We start from the raw sequence: 16,375 nt of genomic DNA, 5'->3' as shown, positions 1-16,375 counted from the left end.
TCTTAAAAGACCCTATTGTATCCAATTCCACTACCACCACCAGCAGTGCATTCCACGCACCCACTATTATCTGTGTTAAAAACCTACCCCTGATATCCCCTTGGTACAACTATGCCCCCTTGTGTTAGCCATTTCAGCCCTGGGAAAAAGCCTCTGGCTATCCACATGATCAATGCCCCTCATCATCTTAAGTTAAAGTCTGTCCTGAGCCTTGTTGACTCATCAGGCCGGTGCTTATGCCGGTTTCTGTGGCATGAAGTGACTGAGAGTACGAGACAAATAGGACACCAAACCCCCCCCCCCCCCCCAAATAGGACACCAGTCTATCCCGAGGTTAACCCCCAGCGTTTTGCCGGTACCCATTTTCTGCTGGGTGGACTGGAGCAGTGTGTGGTTAAGTGCCTTGCTCAAAGACACAACACGCTGCCTCCTCTGGGGCTCAAACTCACGACCTTCAGATCACTAGTCCAACTCCTTAACCACTTGGCCACCATCTTACATGCCTTCATCATCTTACAAGCCTCTATCAGGTCACCTTTCATCCTCTGCTGCTCCGAGGAGAAAAGGCCAAGTTCCCTCAACCTGTTCTCATAAGGTATGCCCTCCAATCCAGGCAACATCCTTGTAAATCTCCTCTGCACTCTCTCTATAGTATCCACATCCTTCCTGTAGTGAGGTGACCAGAACAGAACACAGTACTCTAAGTGGAGTCTGAACAAAAAATGGCTGATGAATTTAATGAGTATTCTTAATAAGTGTCTTTATGTTGTTCGTCCTTCCGAGTCGAAGACGACCACGACTTCTGTCAGGTGGAGGGTTTGTGACTGTGGGTCCGGGGGTGACTGGTGAGGCCAATCTGGGCCCTGAAAGCTCGCCCACATGTGGGACACATGAGGGTAGGTGCTGCAGTGGAAATGGAGGTAGCTCGAGCCTTGCTCGCGGCGCGTTTCCTCTGAGCCTCTGATCTCTGCTGCATACGCTCCTTTAGTGGTCCTGCTCCACCAGGTTGGGCGGTCCAGAGCAAGCGATTCCCAGCTACTGGGATTGATGTTGAGGTTTTTGAGGGACACTTTGAGGCAGTCTTTGAAATGTTTCTTCTGCCCTCCAACTGAGCGCTTGCCCTGGGTCAGCTCTCCACACAGCATCTGTTTTGGTAGTCGACTGTCAGACATCCTGACGACATGGCCAGCCCATCTGGCTTGGGCTTTCTGTAGGAGGGTGTAGACGCTGTGGGTGCTAGCCCGCTCCAGGACCTCCGTGTCTGGGACTTTGTCCTGTCATCGTACGTGAAGAAGTCTGTGGAGGCAGCTCAAGTGGAAGTGGTTGAGCTGTTCAGCGTGTCTGCTGTAGACAGTCCAGGTCTCGCTGGCATAGAGGAGGGTGGAGAGAACCTCTGCTCGGTAGACCTTCAGCTTGGTGGTAAGGCTGAGTCCTCTCCGCTCCCATACATTCTCACGGAGTCTCCCAAAGGCGGCACTGGCTTTGGCAATTCTTTTGCTGATCTCTGCATCTATGTTCACCACTCGTGATAGAGTACTGCCCAGATAAGTAAAGCTGTCAACTGCCAGTAGCTTCTGCCTCTTTACTGTGATGTGTGGTTCCTGGTAGGGCTTTCCGGGTGTGGGCTGTTACATAATTTTGGCCTTTTTGGCGCTGATTGTAAGTCTGAAGTTGTCACAGGCTCGTGAGAAGCAGTCCATTTCTCGCTGCATCTTCTGCTCTGTGCTGGCATTGAGGGCGCAATCATCAGTGAATAAGAGGTCTCTGATGACGGTCTCCTTTACCTTTGTAACAGCCTGTAGACGCCGGAGGTTGAATAGCCCACCGCCAGTCCTGTATCTGACGTGTATACCATCCTGACAATCGCGGAAGGCGTCATTCAGCATAGCAGAGAAGACCATGCTAAAGAGTGTAGGGGCGAGAACGCATCCTTGCTTCACACTGTTCATCACTGGGAAGGCTTCTGACTTGTCACCATCATCCAAAACTTTCACCATCATGCCATCGTGGAACTGCCGAACAATCGTGATGAACCTGCTAGGGCAGCCAAACTCCTCCATTATCTTCCATAAGCCATCTCTGCTGACCGTATCAAATGTCTTGGTCAGATCGACGAAGGTCACAAAGAGGTCACTGTGCTGCTCTTGACATTTTTCCTGGAGTTGGCGTGCAGCAAATATCACGTCGACAGTTCCACGCTCTGCACAGAAGCAGTGTCTTTACTGCTGAAGACACATGCCGTGTGCCAGAAATTAAAGTGTGTCCTGGAGTAGGTGAGTGTTGTTGCTATTACTAATGGGAAGTTGTTTGGGAAGCTGAAAGGTCTGAAGGTAGATAGGTGACCTGGGCCACATGGACTACACGCCATGGTTCTGAAAGAGGTAGTTGAAGAGATTGTGGAGGCATTAATCGTGATCTTTCAAGAATCGCTGGAGAAAATGCTTCTGGAGGACTGGAAAATTGTTAATGTCTTTCTACTCTTTAAGAAGGGAGGGAGGCAGAAGAAATAAATTTATAGGCCAGTTAGCCTGACTTTAGTGGTTGGGAAGATGTTAGAGTTTATTATTAATGATGAGGTTTCAGGATACTTGGGGGCACATGATAAAATAGGCCAAAGTCAGCGTGGTTTCCTTAAGGGGAAATCTTGCTTGCAAATCTGTTGGAATTCTTTGAGGAAATAACAAGCAGGATAGACGAAGGAGAGCCAATGGATAATGTTACTTGGATTTTTAGAAAGCCTTTGTCAAGGTGTTCATGTGAGCCTACTTAACAAGAACATAGCCCATGATATTAGAGGAAAGATACTAGCATTGATAGAAGCTTGACTAATTGGCTGGAGGTAAAGTGTGAGAATAAAGGGAGCCTTTTCTGGTTGGTTGCTGGTGACGAGTGGTGTTCTGTAAGGGCCTGTGTTGGCACCACTTCTTTTCAAGTTATATGTCAATGATTTTTATGACTGAATTGATGGGTTTGTGGCCAAGTTTGTAGATGATACAAAAATAGGTGAAGGGGCAGGTAGTAGTGAGAAAGCAAGGAGTCTGAGGGAGGCCTTAATCAGATTGAGAGAATGGATGAAGAAATTGTAGATGGAATATAGTGTAGGGAAGTGTATTTTTATTCACTTTAGTAGAAGGAATAAAGGCGTAGACTATTTTCTAATCAGGGACAAAAAATTTTTAAAATCTGAGGTGCTGACGCACCATCAATAACTCTCTCTGAGACGTAAAGGCGAGATATCGGCTTTTATTGACTGGAAGAAGGAACAAGCAGTGGTTGACCACCATATTACATCCTGGAGACAGAGAGGCCGGGCTCAGGCCTCAATCGCCTTTATACCAGGGTCTGTGGGAGGAGCCACAGGAGCAGTCAGCAGCGGGTGTGTCCAGACAGGTATATGTAGTTCACCGCAGGTGCAAAGGGATTTGGCAGAACTTGTGCAGGTTTCCATAATGGTTAATTTTCAGGTTGAGTCGGTGGTAAGGAAGGCAAATACAAAGGTGGCATTCAGTTCGACAGGGGTAGAATATAAGAGCAAGGATATAATGCTGAGTTCTTTATAAGGCATTGATCAGACTGTTCTAGGAGTATCGTGAGCAGTTTTGGGTCTCTTATTCAAGAAAGGATGTGCTGGCATTGGAGAGGATTCAGAGGAGGCTCATGAGAATGATTCTGGGAATGAATGGGTTAACGTAACAGATTAGTTGGTTCCTCTGTGCTAGACCTATTGTCAAAGCATAAGAATACAATAACGTGAGAGAAAGTAGCAAGAATAGACCATCTGGTCTGTCGGGCCTGCTCCGCCATTCAATGATCTGGCTGTGAACTCAGCTCCACCGACCTGCCTTTCCCTCATAACCCTTAATTCCCTTGCTATGCAAAAATCTATCTAACTCTTTATTTAATGACATAACCTCTGCTGCTTCTCTGGGCAGAGTTCCACAGATTCACTGCTCTCTGGGGGGAGGGGCGAGGGGGGGAAGCACTTTCTCCTCATCTCCATTCTAAATCTGTTCCCCCAAATCCTGAGGCCATGTCCCCTCGTTCTCGTCTCACCTACCACTGGTAACAACTTCCATGCCTATATCCAAGTTATTTAAAAAAAATAGCTGAAGCAAATCACAAGTTTTCCAACAATACTCTTCAATGCAACATTACTTCATGGTCAGTCAAAGCCAAAACTAAACTGCAAACAGCAGAAATAGGTAAATGTGTCTTCCTGCAGTGGGACCTCTTACAAGCTCTCAGTCAGGTCACATGCAGGTCTGGACATTCACTGGTAGAAACTCTGCCACACTCCTCATTCCTCTGAGCTTTCTGATCCCAGACCTAATCGCATTGACCTAGACACTTGTGGAGCAAGTTCCTCAGAGGCAACTGCACCTCCAGCCAGGCAACTGCCATGTCAGCCCACTGCCCAAAGCTTCAGGAATGGAGACAGGAAATGCCACAAATGGTCAGCTGGTCAGGCAGAAAGTTTGAGGTTAGTAACTCATCGGGGTAATTGATAAGTTTGTGGCCTAAGGTAGAAGGAGATAAGTTATTAACTTCAAACTTCCTGCATAATCACTCAAAGAGTTGAACTGCATGTGCTTGTAAAGAGAACTGTATCTCTCCTTCTACCTTAGGCCAGGAACTTATCAATCATGCATCAGTGGACACTTTCTGGAGGTCTAAGATCCGTATGCTCCACGACCGCTGGACCAAGTGTGTAAATGTAGGAGGGGACTATGTTGAAAAATAAATGTGCTAGGTTTTCTAAAATTGACTCCTTCTACCTTAGGCTACAAACTTATCAATCACCCCTTGTATATTAAGTTGTAAAATGAGGGTCAAAGCAGTTGTTGATCCCCAAGCAAAAAGGAGAATGCTAATAAAATGGCCAATGCATTGATCCTCTGAGCCATCAGAAACAATTGGAGGCCTAACTTTTCCTATATTTCCTTTTCTTCCTTACAGCATTGTAATCTCACGTATGTACTTGATGTAGAATCCACCAGTTGATACTGAATGGAAATGCTTGGGAATCTCAGCAAGCTCCTTCTCTGCCACTGGGCTTCATGGGGAGCCCATTGATAAAAATGCAACCAGGATATCGCTTAGTCAGTAGTTACAGGACTTCTGTGTCTATGCATGAACTAAAAACTTAATAAGCACTTTTACTGAGAATCCACATCCATTATACCTTGAAGTACATTGTGCTGCAGAGAGCCCAGTTGATCTGTCACAGGTAAAGGACACCCCATAGTTAGAATGTGCTGAAGAGTGCAGTACTTTCACAATACTTCTTATAAGACTTTGTGAACCACTGGAAGAAGGTTGAAAGCAAACTTTTTTTCAGGAAAGCTCGCAGCATCTCTGTGGTTCTATTTTAGATATATTGTAGACATCAGATTGATGATGAAAATGTTTGTTGAGCAGAACAGAAACTGCTTTGCCAGATCAGGGTGTGGTGGGGAGAACTGAACATGATACTTCAGATAAACAGATGATACGTTTCAAATCTATTTGGGATATGGCTTTGGTGACAAGGAGAGCACATAATGAGGGTTAAGATTTTCTGTTGACTTTTTTAAACTCATGAAAAACAACTTGGTAAGCATAAAGGTTAATTCTAAATTCTTGTCTGAACATTAAATATCATGATGAGGCAACTGGAAAATTATTATTTTCTCCTCATTTGTAACTAAGTTAAACAGGAGTGACCTTTTCTAAGTACTTCACCCTGTCACTGCCAATCCTCTTCAAAATTATTCCTGTCCAGTACAGTGCACTCATTTACAGTAGTTTCTATTTCCTTTAACATTCTTCCTCACAGCTAGTTGACACAATTAATCTATTGATGCACAATTAATCTATTGATTGTAAAAGGAAAAGGAAGTAACCTTTGCACAAGAAATAATCCTTTGAAAGAATCTAAAGAATTTTTCCCAACAAAATAACCCCTGTGTATTAGACAAAGCAGGCAGTTTGGCCATGAACTCACTTCTGCATCTCTCTTTCACATATCATTTTGTTTTCCATCCTTTAAATCCAGTCAGAACCTTAAATAATTCTGTCATCCCTATCCTGTACCTTTCAGTTTATTGTTAGTGCAAGGCAGTCTTCTTCAACTGCAGTTGAGAAGCGCAAAGAAGAATTAACTTACGTACACTGAAAAGATGAGCATCTATATACTAGAAACAAGTTTTGAATGCTTCTGCTCTTAAAGCCCTGAGATAGATTTTTTTTAAAAAGATAACAGATTGAATCATTCATGAAAAATGCATTTCAGGTACATGATATTTCTCAGTCAGAAAAATTCAGTAGTCTTATGCTGAACGTCAGCATCACTAAATTAATGTTGCATACTTTGTAGAGCACCAACTATAATTATTACCATTGGTGACATTCTGCTGACAAGCTAAATATAAACATATGAAGAGAATATACCACTGTGGTTTTAGATCAGGCTGTGGACATGAATCGTGTTGCAAAGAGTATCAGGAGAAAGTGCTTGGATCAACTTGAAGGCCTCAGTATGGTCATCATTGACTTGCACCAGTGCTCTGCAGCTTGTTCTTTGTCTCTGTCCGTGGGACTTAGATTGAGGGACATAATCCAACATCAACCTGACAGGTCTGTGTCTGGTCTTTAAAGAGTCAGGACTGCTGGAGATGTTTCTCTTCAAGGAATTCTTGTGAGTGATTCCATCTTGATGCCCCACAAATATGACTTTTATTGTTCTCAAGTTTCAGAACCATCTGTTCTCTTTGATTTCACCGCTATTTTCAGTAAAGGAGAGGACCTATTCTTGATATGCATCTTATTCCAGTGCCTTTGATTCAGCCAACTCATTCATATTAAGTGTTAAAAAATGTGTACTGATTCAAATGCTTGGACAAAAATGTTGTCAGTTCCTTGTTTAGTAAACCCAACGCTTGCGTGTGACTCCAAAAAAAATCCGTCAGCCAACACCACCTATTTTTATCTGCATCTGAGGATGTACAATGTAATGATCTTAACATCACTCCTTTACAAACAAAGTGTCAGAAACCAGGATATAGACCATTGATAATTAAATATCCTAAACAGTTTCACACACAGGCCCTCTCCTCAACAATGTGCATATACTTACAGGACAGGATGACCCGTGTTTACGCCTTTTGAGTGAACATAATGAGAAGTTACTAAAGCTATAACCTGATCAGTGGATGTCATCAAAATGGATGCCCACCTTCTCCCCAAATCAGACCTTGTATGGAGATCAGGAGCAGGATAGGAAAAAGCTGGATTGCAACACACAAGCATTTGAGACAACCTAAAGAGCAGTTTCCACTCAGTTGGTATAACCCCAGGGATCTTGACTAGGTGGCTCAGGGTAGGACTGTGCTGATCATTGGCTGGATCAGCTCGTAACAGTTTTAAGTGAGCTAGACAGAACTGGTAAGAGAACTGTCAGAGATGGCCTGATCATTTAACCTCATCCAGTAACAATAAACAAAATTCTCTGGGGCCTCGGGTTAAAAGGAAATCAAAAGTCCAATCCTTTCAGAGTAAATCAGATCCTTTCACTCATGCTTCATATAATTTAAATTTCTGAATTGTTATATGCACAATGATAATCGAGAGTCTTGCATATTAATTTTCATCACTGAAATTTATTATAAATATTAATGACTATATTTAAAGAGTTTTGTGTTAAACAGGCATATTCATGAAAGAAGTTTATTCAATGCTTGATATAGTATATTGGCAGGGGTTTCTTTATCTGTATAGCTCAACCACATAAACTTGATAAAAATTTTGGTATATCTAAAACAGGGACTCCTAACCTTTTTTATGCCATGGACCAAAATGAGGGGTCCGTGGCATAAAAGAGGTTGCGAACCTCTGATCTGGGTGAATTATCAGCACACCCAAAATTGCCTTGATGTTTTTCCTGATCTGTGAGATATTTCTAGCATTTTCTGATTCAAATCGAAGCTTTGCCAATATATACTGGTAATATTTCTGCTACATGCCATGCTTGTATCTTGAAGGTTTCAAACTGCAGTACATATTGGCTTGCAGGATGAGATGGAGATGCCCCATATCACACATACCATATTGACATCTATAGAGTGACTTAGTGGAGGGATTTAATCCCACCATTATCAGTGAGCATTTTAATTATACTTATGGTGACTAACTAGAAATTGGAATAATATTTCTGTTGTATTTTGATAAATTCAGAATTGAGTTCTAATTTGTCATCGTATTTTTGTCATTGAAGCTGAGGTGTTGTTGAGTGACAGTGTTCTCTGTTGGAATAATAATTGGCATGGAATTAATCAACACAGTTTGTTAGATTCTTTATATATTACTTATTTGAGTCCTATAGAATCCCATATCGTGAAATATTTTCCCTAAGCAATTTCATTAGAACAGGAGGAATCAGAGTTTTATAATCTGCTGTGTCATCTGATGCACCATTGGTTCTGTATATTACAATATCTTACCAACAACTCCACTGGTTGAGTGGTGCCACAACAGTCTCACAATTAACATCAACATTGCAAAGGAATTGATTATGGACTGCTGGCAGAAGTTGCTGGAAGAACATGCAGCGGTCCTCATTGAAGGTTCTGCAGTAGAAAGAGTGAGCATCTTTAAGTTCTTGGGTGTCAACATTTCTGAGGATCTGCTCTGGCCCCAACACACTGATGCAATTCATAAAGATGGATGCCTGTGCCTCTACTTCATTCGGAGTGTGAGGATATGTCACTAAAGATTCGTTGCAAGATGCACAGCAAAGAACATTCTGACCAGTGCATCAAAGCCCGGTATGGAAGTTCCAAAGCAGAGGATCACAAGAGTTGCAGAGGGTTGTAGACTCAACCAGTTCCATCATGAGCACACTGTCGAGGAGATCCTTGAGGTGGTGCCTTAAAAAGGCAGCACCCATTATTAAGGACGCTCACCATTCAGCACATGCCCTCTTCTTGTTACTACTGTCAGCGAGGAGATACAGGGCCTGAAGACCCACATTGAACTTTTCAGAAACAACTTTTTCCCTTCCATTATCAGATTTCTGAATGGTCCATGAACACTACCTCATTATCCTTTTGTTTTGCACCATTTTAATGTAATTTACAGTAATTTTGTGTGCTGCTGCTGTTAAAGAACACATTTTACATCATATAAGACACTGATGATAAGCCTGATTCTGATTTTTTAAATATAAAGATACAGTTTATAAATTGATAGATGATAAATTTACATGCACAGACCCTAGATTCAATAAACTTATTCTGCTCTACTTTCTTGATCAACAATTTACAACTTGAGGAGGTACAGAGAGTGTCATTCAGTAAAGCTGGCGCCTGAAGGACAGATCACCTGACAGGCGCAGTGTGAGGCATCATCAAGAGGCTCAGAGGCTCAGCAATTCAACAATCTTGGAATCTGTTCTATGTTCGTTACACGTGGCATATTGGTAATAGGTTGGTTCACCGAGGATTAGTTCAGATATCAGCAGGGGATTTAGATGGAATGGTATAATCAGTTATGTCCTGTTGTACGTCTGAATACTGACAGTTGGTTTCCAGGATAAATGAAAACAAAAGCAGGTCAAGCACAACCATAACATAACAGCTCATCTTTGAACTGTCCTGTAACTAAACATATGTTTTTGATTTAATCTCTTCATGATGTAGAGATTATATTACAATTTCCAATTCACCTTAAATCATGCCCAATAGTAGTTCAATTTATCAGATGTTTTCATATTTCACTGCTTTGTTTTATGCAGATATTTTTATTCTAGAAATGGATACTATCATGTAAAACAAAAAAAAATCATTAAAATACTCATGTAAAATTTTAAGTTGTTGAGCAAGATATTGTGGAAACCAAATAAAGTCATACATATGATTTTAATTTTTCAGTGAATATTCAGGTGCAGTTTGTGTGGAGTTTTGTCAAGAAGCTCAGCGTTACTGTACATTTAGCAATAAACTGTGTTGGGAATAAGACATTATAGAATCATTAAATTTACTTTGAAGTTTTACCTATGCAAATTGGGCTTCTATGGAATTTGAGACCGAACACATCACTACATTGCCATCCTCTTTAAAAGTTCATGCCTAAACATCTTGCGGTTAGCTAAACATTTAATTGGTTTTTCTGTCCTAAAAAGATTTATTGCTTTGCAGGCTGGACAAAATCTCCGAATCTATCGGATTTGAATCCCGGATAGCTTCCAACCTGAAATTGTTTAATTTTTTTAAACCTTCAAAAAATACTTCTGTCATGGTTTTATTACATGAGACAGCAAATTGCCAGGAAACATTTGATTTTCATTTACTAAGATTATAATGAACTGGAGTACTTCCAGACAATATTTAAAAAGGAAAAATTGCACAAAAGATTATGTTCAACTTTGACCAGTAATTTAACATATTAATGTTTAAAAAGCATGCAGAATGTAAATTAAAATGTTTGATGTATGTTTTCATGTCAGCTTTGAATTGAGGAGAAATTGCAGTGCTGTAAATGTGAAGCTTGGCCCAGTTTTTAGAGCTCTATTCAATGTATGAAATTTTCCAAGCAATCTGAAAAAAGCTTCAGGCAACAATTCAGGGGAAAAAAATAAAACAGGGGAACAGAGCAGAAATAAATTGGCTGTTCACCTTATCCCTGTGGAGCTTAACAAATGACTGCACTGGCAAGGACAAAAGTGTTTGAGAAGGTCGGCCGGAGCCTATCAGTAATTAGCACCAAGAACAGATTTGAAGCTGGAGAGAAGTGAAAGATTTGACTTGGGTAATTTATCATTTTTCAGAGCTATAGTTTTATCAATTGAAATTCGTGTGTTCAAAGGAATTTCTTATATACGGTGTTGCTTTCCTGATAACTTGAGCCATCTAATCTAAGGAGGCCCTAGGTTTGATTCCAGTTCGTGATCCATTACTTGTGGCATGTTGACCCCAATGTCACTGGGCTTGGAGAACACTAAGATTATGAATGATTCTCCTCATAAATTCCAGTGACTTCAGATGGAAAATTCCCAAGTGTAAGTATTGAGGTAGAACAAAACTTAATGCAGAAATTGGTGAGACCCGACATAGACTGGAGAACCGCTTCGCAGAGCACCTCTGCTCCATCCACCAGAAAAAACAGGATCTCCCAGTGGCCATCCATTTTAATTCCACTTCCCATTCCCATTCCAATATGTCAATCCATGGCCTTCTCCACCATCATGATGAGGCCACACTAAGGTTGGAGGAATGACACCTTATATTCTGTCCAGGCAGCTTCCAACCTGATGGCGTGAGCTTCAAATTCTCGAACTTCTGGTAATGCCCCCCACTTCACCATTCCTCATCCCCTTTTTCCTCGCTCACCTCATCTCCTTGCCTGCCCATTGCCTCCCTCTGGGGCTCCTTACCCCTTTTCTTTCTTCCATGGCCTTCTGTCTTCCCCAATTAGATTACCCCTCCTCCAGCCTTGTATCTCTCTCACCAATCAACTTCCCAGCTCATTACTTCACCCCCCCCTGCCAACTTCCCGATTTCACCTTTCCCCTTGTGTTTCTCGCTCCCCTCTCCCCAACCTTTTAAATCTACTCTTCATCTTTTTTTCTCTCGTCCTGAAGGGTCTCAGCATGAAACGTCGACTGTGCTCTTTTCCATAGATGCGGCCTGGCCTGCGAAATTCCTTCAGCATTTTGCATGTGCTGATTTAATGCAGTAAAGTTGAAATAGCTTGCTGGCATTCAAGCTGACATAGAGTAGACAGGTGGTTTTGTTTCTCACCAACTCAAGACCACTGACCTCCAGTTTTTCTTATTTTAGACTGTGTGTTGGCAAACTACTGCATGAATCGGGACTGAGGAGAGAGAGAAGAGAGTTGGTAGAGAAGCTGCTGCCTCATATGTGCAAAGCTTTCAGCAATTAGAAAGTGGCACTCTTTGTTCAAATCTTCAATTATTAGCCTTAAGGTTGATTAGTGTGTGTGTGTGTGTGTGTGTGTGTGTGTTTGAGTGTGTGTGTGTTTGATGTTGTCAGGGTGGGAAGAGGTGGGGAGGGAGCTGCTTTTTAAAAGTCACGGCTTTCAAGCCACAGCAATACAGAATATATATATATATAATATTATGTTTCTCTTGGCAAACACGAAGTGCAGCCATCTATTTATTTGAACTATTACTAGACGTAGCCCTTTCCAGCAGTAAGTCCCGGTGGAGGTGATGTACAGTAGAATCTATAATAAACTTCCCTAAGTCCGCTTAATGTTAAACGGGAAGCCAGCCGAAAGGCAGGTATTTGTTGCCCAGGTTGATAGCATCTATCGTTCAGGAATCAATGGATATGTGCCATTGGTCAAGTCGAAGTCCTTTTCAGTTACACTAAATGTTGACAGATCTGAAATACAACATGGAACATGATTATTAAAAGTGTTTGGAGAACATGGTAGCAAACTGAGGTGCTGTGATGAGGAGTTAACAAACAGAATTGGAAATAGGGGCAGTTCATTTTCAGAGTGGGAGGCTGTGACAAGAATATCTCACATGGATTGGTGCTTTGGTCCCGCTTCTTTGGAATTCTCTCTTGAGTTTTGAAAAGTGAGTTCTCAGCATTTTGTTTTGGACTTAATAGAAAGGATTCTTCTCCTGGCTGGACTGTCTAGAGATCTGCCATCACAGTCTCAAAATAAACCTCCGCCTTTCATGACAGAGATTAGAAGAAATTTCTCCATCACTGGGGAAGAGGATCTTCAAAATTCTCAACTAAGGATGTTGCAGAGGATCAATTGCAAGTGTATTCAGGACAGAGGTTGATTGATCTTAAAGTGTTAAGGGAATCAAGGCATATGGAATGAATCAAGGAGAAGGGCACCGGGGAAAAGCTCAGACATCTTTTTGAATGGCAGAAAAGGAACAAGGGGCTGAATGGTCTATTCCTGTTTTCATTCCTTATGTTCTTAAACCTTTGTCTTTGTCAGATTTCTGATTTCACTTATTATGCCTTGGATTATTATTTCTCCTGATATTTGAAACTATCCAGTGGTTTATTCTGCAATCCCAAAGTAAAGCAGATTGTTGAGTAATTGTGTGTTGTGGTTTGTAATAACTTCCCCAGTTAGATTTCATACTTGTGCAGATCTGCACTGACAATAGATGTCATTGCCTTACTGCATTGCAAACCAAATGCTCAATTTTATACAATTTTCTTTTGACAGTGTCGTTAAAGTTGTTATTAACCTTGCAAATGAGCTATAAATTGGTTGCAAACCAGTGACGACAGTTCAAAAGTAATATGGTGCTTTAAAGCAGTGCTTAACAATAACAACTCCATCTGAAAAGCATCCTGAGGCACTGCACAGAAGTGTAATGAAGATTGAATTAGAGATGGTTTTTGATGGAGAGCATATGGGATCTGAAGCTTTGCTGGAGGTAAGATATGGCAGTGATTTTGTGATCTGAATGCTTCATTCTGAGGTGATTGACATGGAGGGTACCAGGAAACCTGGCAAAGATATGGGGTTTGTTGTAGAGGCAGAAACTAATGAGTCCACTTTCAGAAAGTTAAAGTTTATTGTCATCTGACAGTACATTTATACAACCAAACAAAACAATGTTCCTCCGGACCACAGTGCACCCACAAAACAGATACGTATTATACACAGCACATAAACAAAATATTACTATAAATACATTAATAACATACAATTCAGAATGCATGTTTTGCAAAACACAGGTAAATACTAAACAGTAAACAGCTTACTGTCTTAGTGATTAGATCTCAGTGCTGGTAGGGTATTTATTCGTCTCACAGCCTGAGGGAAGAAGCTGTTACTCAGTCTGACAGCCCTAGTCCTGATTTCCCTGTACCTCCTTCCAAATGGTAGTGGGTCAGAGAACTTGTGAGATGGGTGATAGGGATCCTCAATGTTGCTTTGGCCCCTTGGCAATAACACTTCCAATAAATGTCACAAATAGATGGGAGGGAGACCTTGTGATCTGCTTAATGGTTTTTACTCTCCTCTGCAGGGTGTGGTGATCTGGTGCCCGCAGCTTCCGCACCTCACAGGGATGCAGCCGGACAGGACGCTCATTGGAAAGTTGTTGGAATGGGGGTGAGGAGGCTTGCACACCTCTGTCTCCTCAGAAAGTGTAAGCGCTGCTTGCTTTCTCAACTAACGAGGTGTTTTGGGCCCAAGTTAGATCATCCATTATGTACACACTTGTGCTCTTCACTCTGTCCAGGTGGATGTCCTCACACCATTTGACGACCCTCTCTACCTCGTCTCTGTGTGCCCTCATCATTGTTGCTGATAAGGCAACTGTTGTATTATCAGTGAACTTGATCATGCAGTTTGAAGTGAATCTGTTCGATGCAGTGAATCAGCAGTGTGAACGGAAGTGAGCCGAGCACACAGTCCTGGGGGGAGGTTCCAGTTGAAATGTCACTGCTAACTCAGACTGACTGGGATCTTCCTGTGAAGAGGTCCAAGATCCAATTACAGAATCCCAGCAAGGACAGTTCACCCACCAGCCTCTGTGGGATGTTCCTGTTAAATGCCGAGCCGAAGTTGATGAACACAATTCGAGCGTAAGAGTCATTGCTTTCTAGGTGGGACAGAACAGAGTGGAGGGCTGAGGCTATGGCATCATCGTGGACCGATTTGAGCACTAGGCAAACAGGAAAGGATCCAATGCAGCTAGAAGGTGGGATTTTAAACAACCCATTACCAACCGCTCAAGGCACTTCCTGATTGTTGAAGTCAGTGCACTGGGCAGTAATCATTTAACCAGTTACCGTTGCTCTCTTGGGCACCGGAATGATGGCGGCTGCCTCAACCTAACACAGCCCCTCATCACCTGATTGGCTATGTTGCCTGGTCCCTCAGCTTTGTGTGGGTTTACCCTGGCTGGGATCCTCTTCACTTTAGCTGCGGCCAGGTAGAATGCATGCTTCCCGGGGAAATGGGGCTTCCCTCGACGTCACATCACTCACCGTGCCAGCTCGAGCACAGAAAGCATTCAGCTTATCAGGAAGGGAGGCATCGCTGCCATTAATGCTCGGGCTGGGCCTGTAATCAGTTGTGGTTTGTATACCTTGCCTCACGTGCTGCAACGGAGCCTGTGAATTTCCTGTGAGGGCTCACGCTTTGCCTTGTGACGGCATGGGGGATCTTTACTGACCTCAGAGGCATCTTCCTGATCTCTAAGCAGGGCACAAACAACTGCAGTCAGCCGTGGTTTGTGGTTTGCCCTGGCAGTGTAGTCTTTAATCACAGTAATGCCTTCAGTGCAAGTTCCTGAAAGTTTCTCAGAAACGTACCAGGATCTTTGGAAGTTAGGGTCATGGAGTTGAACAGGAAGAGAACTTATGGCCTGCCAAGTCTGCTTCGATCATCAATATCAGTTGTACACCCATTTCTCTTGCTTCCGTCAGCTGCCCACAGAGCCTTCTTCTCACCTATGCACTTAGGGCAACCTACGCTAGTTAATTTAATCCATCAACTGACGTACATTGGGATGTGGAAATTAACCCACTTGGGGTAAATCCAGGCAGTCACTGGAAGAATGTAGGAACTACGCACAGATAGCAGCTGAGTCGATAACACTATGAGTCAGTACCTTTACAAGCTGCACAATCTTCATGTGCAGGCTCTGAAGTCACAAAATCTTTGACAGCTGCCACGAGATTCCATGGAGACCAGTGGTGTTGGGCAAGGCTGTGGCAGTTCTCCATCCCTGGAAATCAGTTTGAACAGCTTGCACATGGATAGACCATATATAGGTGTGTGTGTGTGTGTGTGTGTGTGTGTGTGTGTGTGTGTGTGTGTGTGTGTGTGTGTGTGTGTGTGTGTGTGTGTGTGTGTGTGTGTGTGTGTGTGTGTGTGTGTGTGTGTGTGTGTGTGTGTGTATCTATACATTCACTTTTATAACCTCTTATGGTTTGTACCCCTTATCTAAGGAAAAATGTGCTGGCATTGGGAGGGTCCAGAGGAGGTTCATGAAAATGATTCCAGGAATGGAAGAGTTAATATAAGAAGAGCTTTTGATGGCTCTATGTCTGTACTTGCTAGAGTTTAGGTGAATGAAGGGGGGGTTCATTGAAACACACCGTTGATTGAAAGGCCTTGATAGAGTAGAGATGGAGAGGATTTGGGGGAGTCTAGGAGCAGAGGGCATAGCCTCAAAATAGAGGGGCAACCTTTAGAACAGAGATTGTCACTGATGACTGTGGGGGACAAGTCACTGGGTATACTTAAGGCAGAGGTTGATAGGTTCTTGGTTCATAAGGGTATCAAAGGATACGAGGAGAAGGCAGGAGAATGGGGTTATATAAATTATTCATGATGGAATGGTGGAGGGGACTCGATGGGCTGAATGGTCTAATTCTACCTC

At 42.6% G+C, this 16,375-nt stretch overlaps 1 protein-coding gene across 1 annotated transcript in view; it reads left to right on the top strand.

The window, feature by feature from the left end:
- znf385b (zinc finger protein 385B) overlaps positions 1-16,375 on the top strand; it is a 400,240-nt gene that overhangs the window by 43,821 nt on the left and 340,044 nt on the right. The gene's annotated exons all lie outside the window — the stretch shown is intronic.

This window comes from Hypanus sabinus, chromosome 4 (genome assembly GCF_030144855.1).
Source record: "Hypanus sabinus isolate sHypSab1 chromosome 4, sHypSab1.hap1, whole genome shotgun sequence".
In the NCBI taxonomy this organism is placed as follows: domain Eukaryota; kingdom Metazoa; phylum Chordata; class Chondrichthyes; order Myliobatiformes; family Dasyatidae; genus Hypanus; species Hypanus sabinus.
This window is presented reverse-complemented; position numbering and strand designations above follow the sequence as displayed.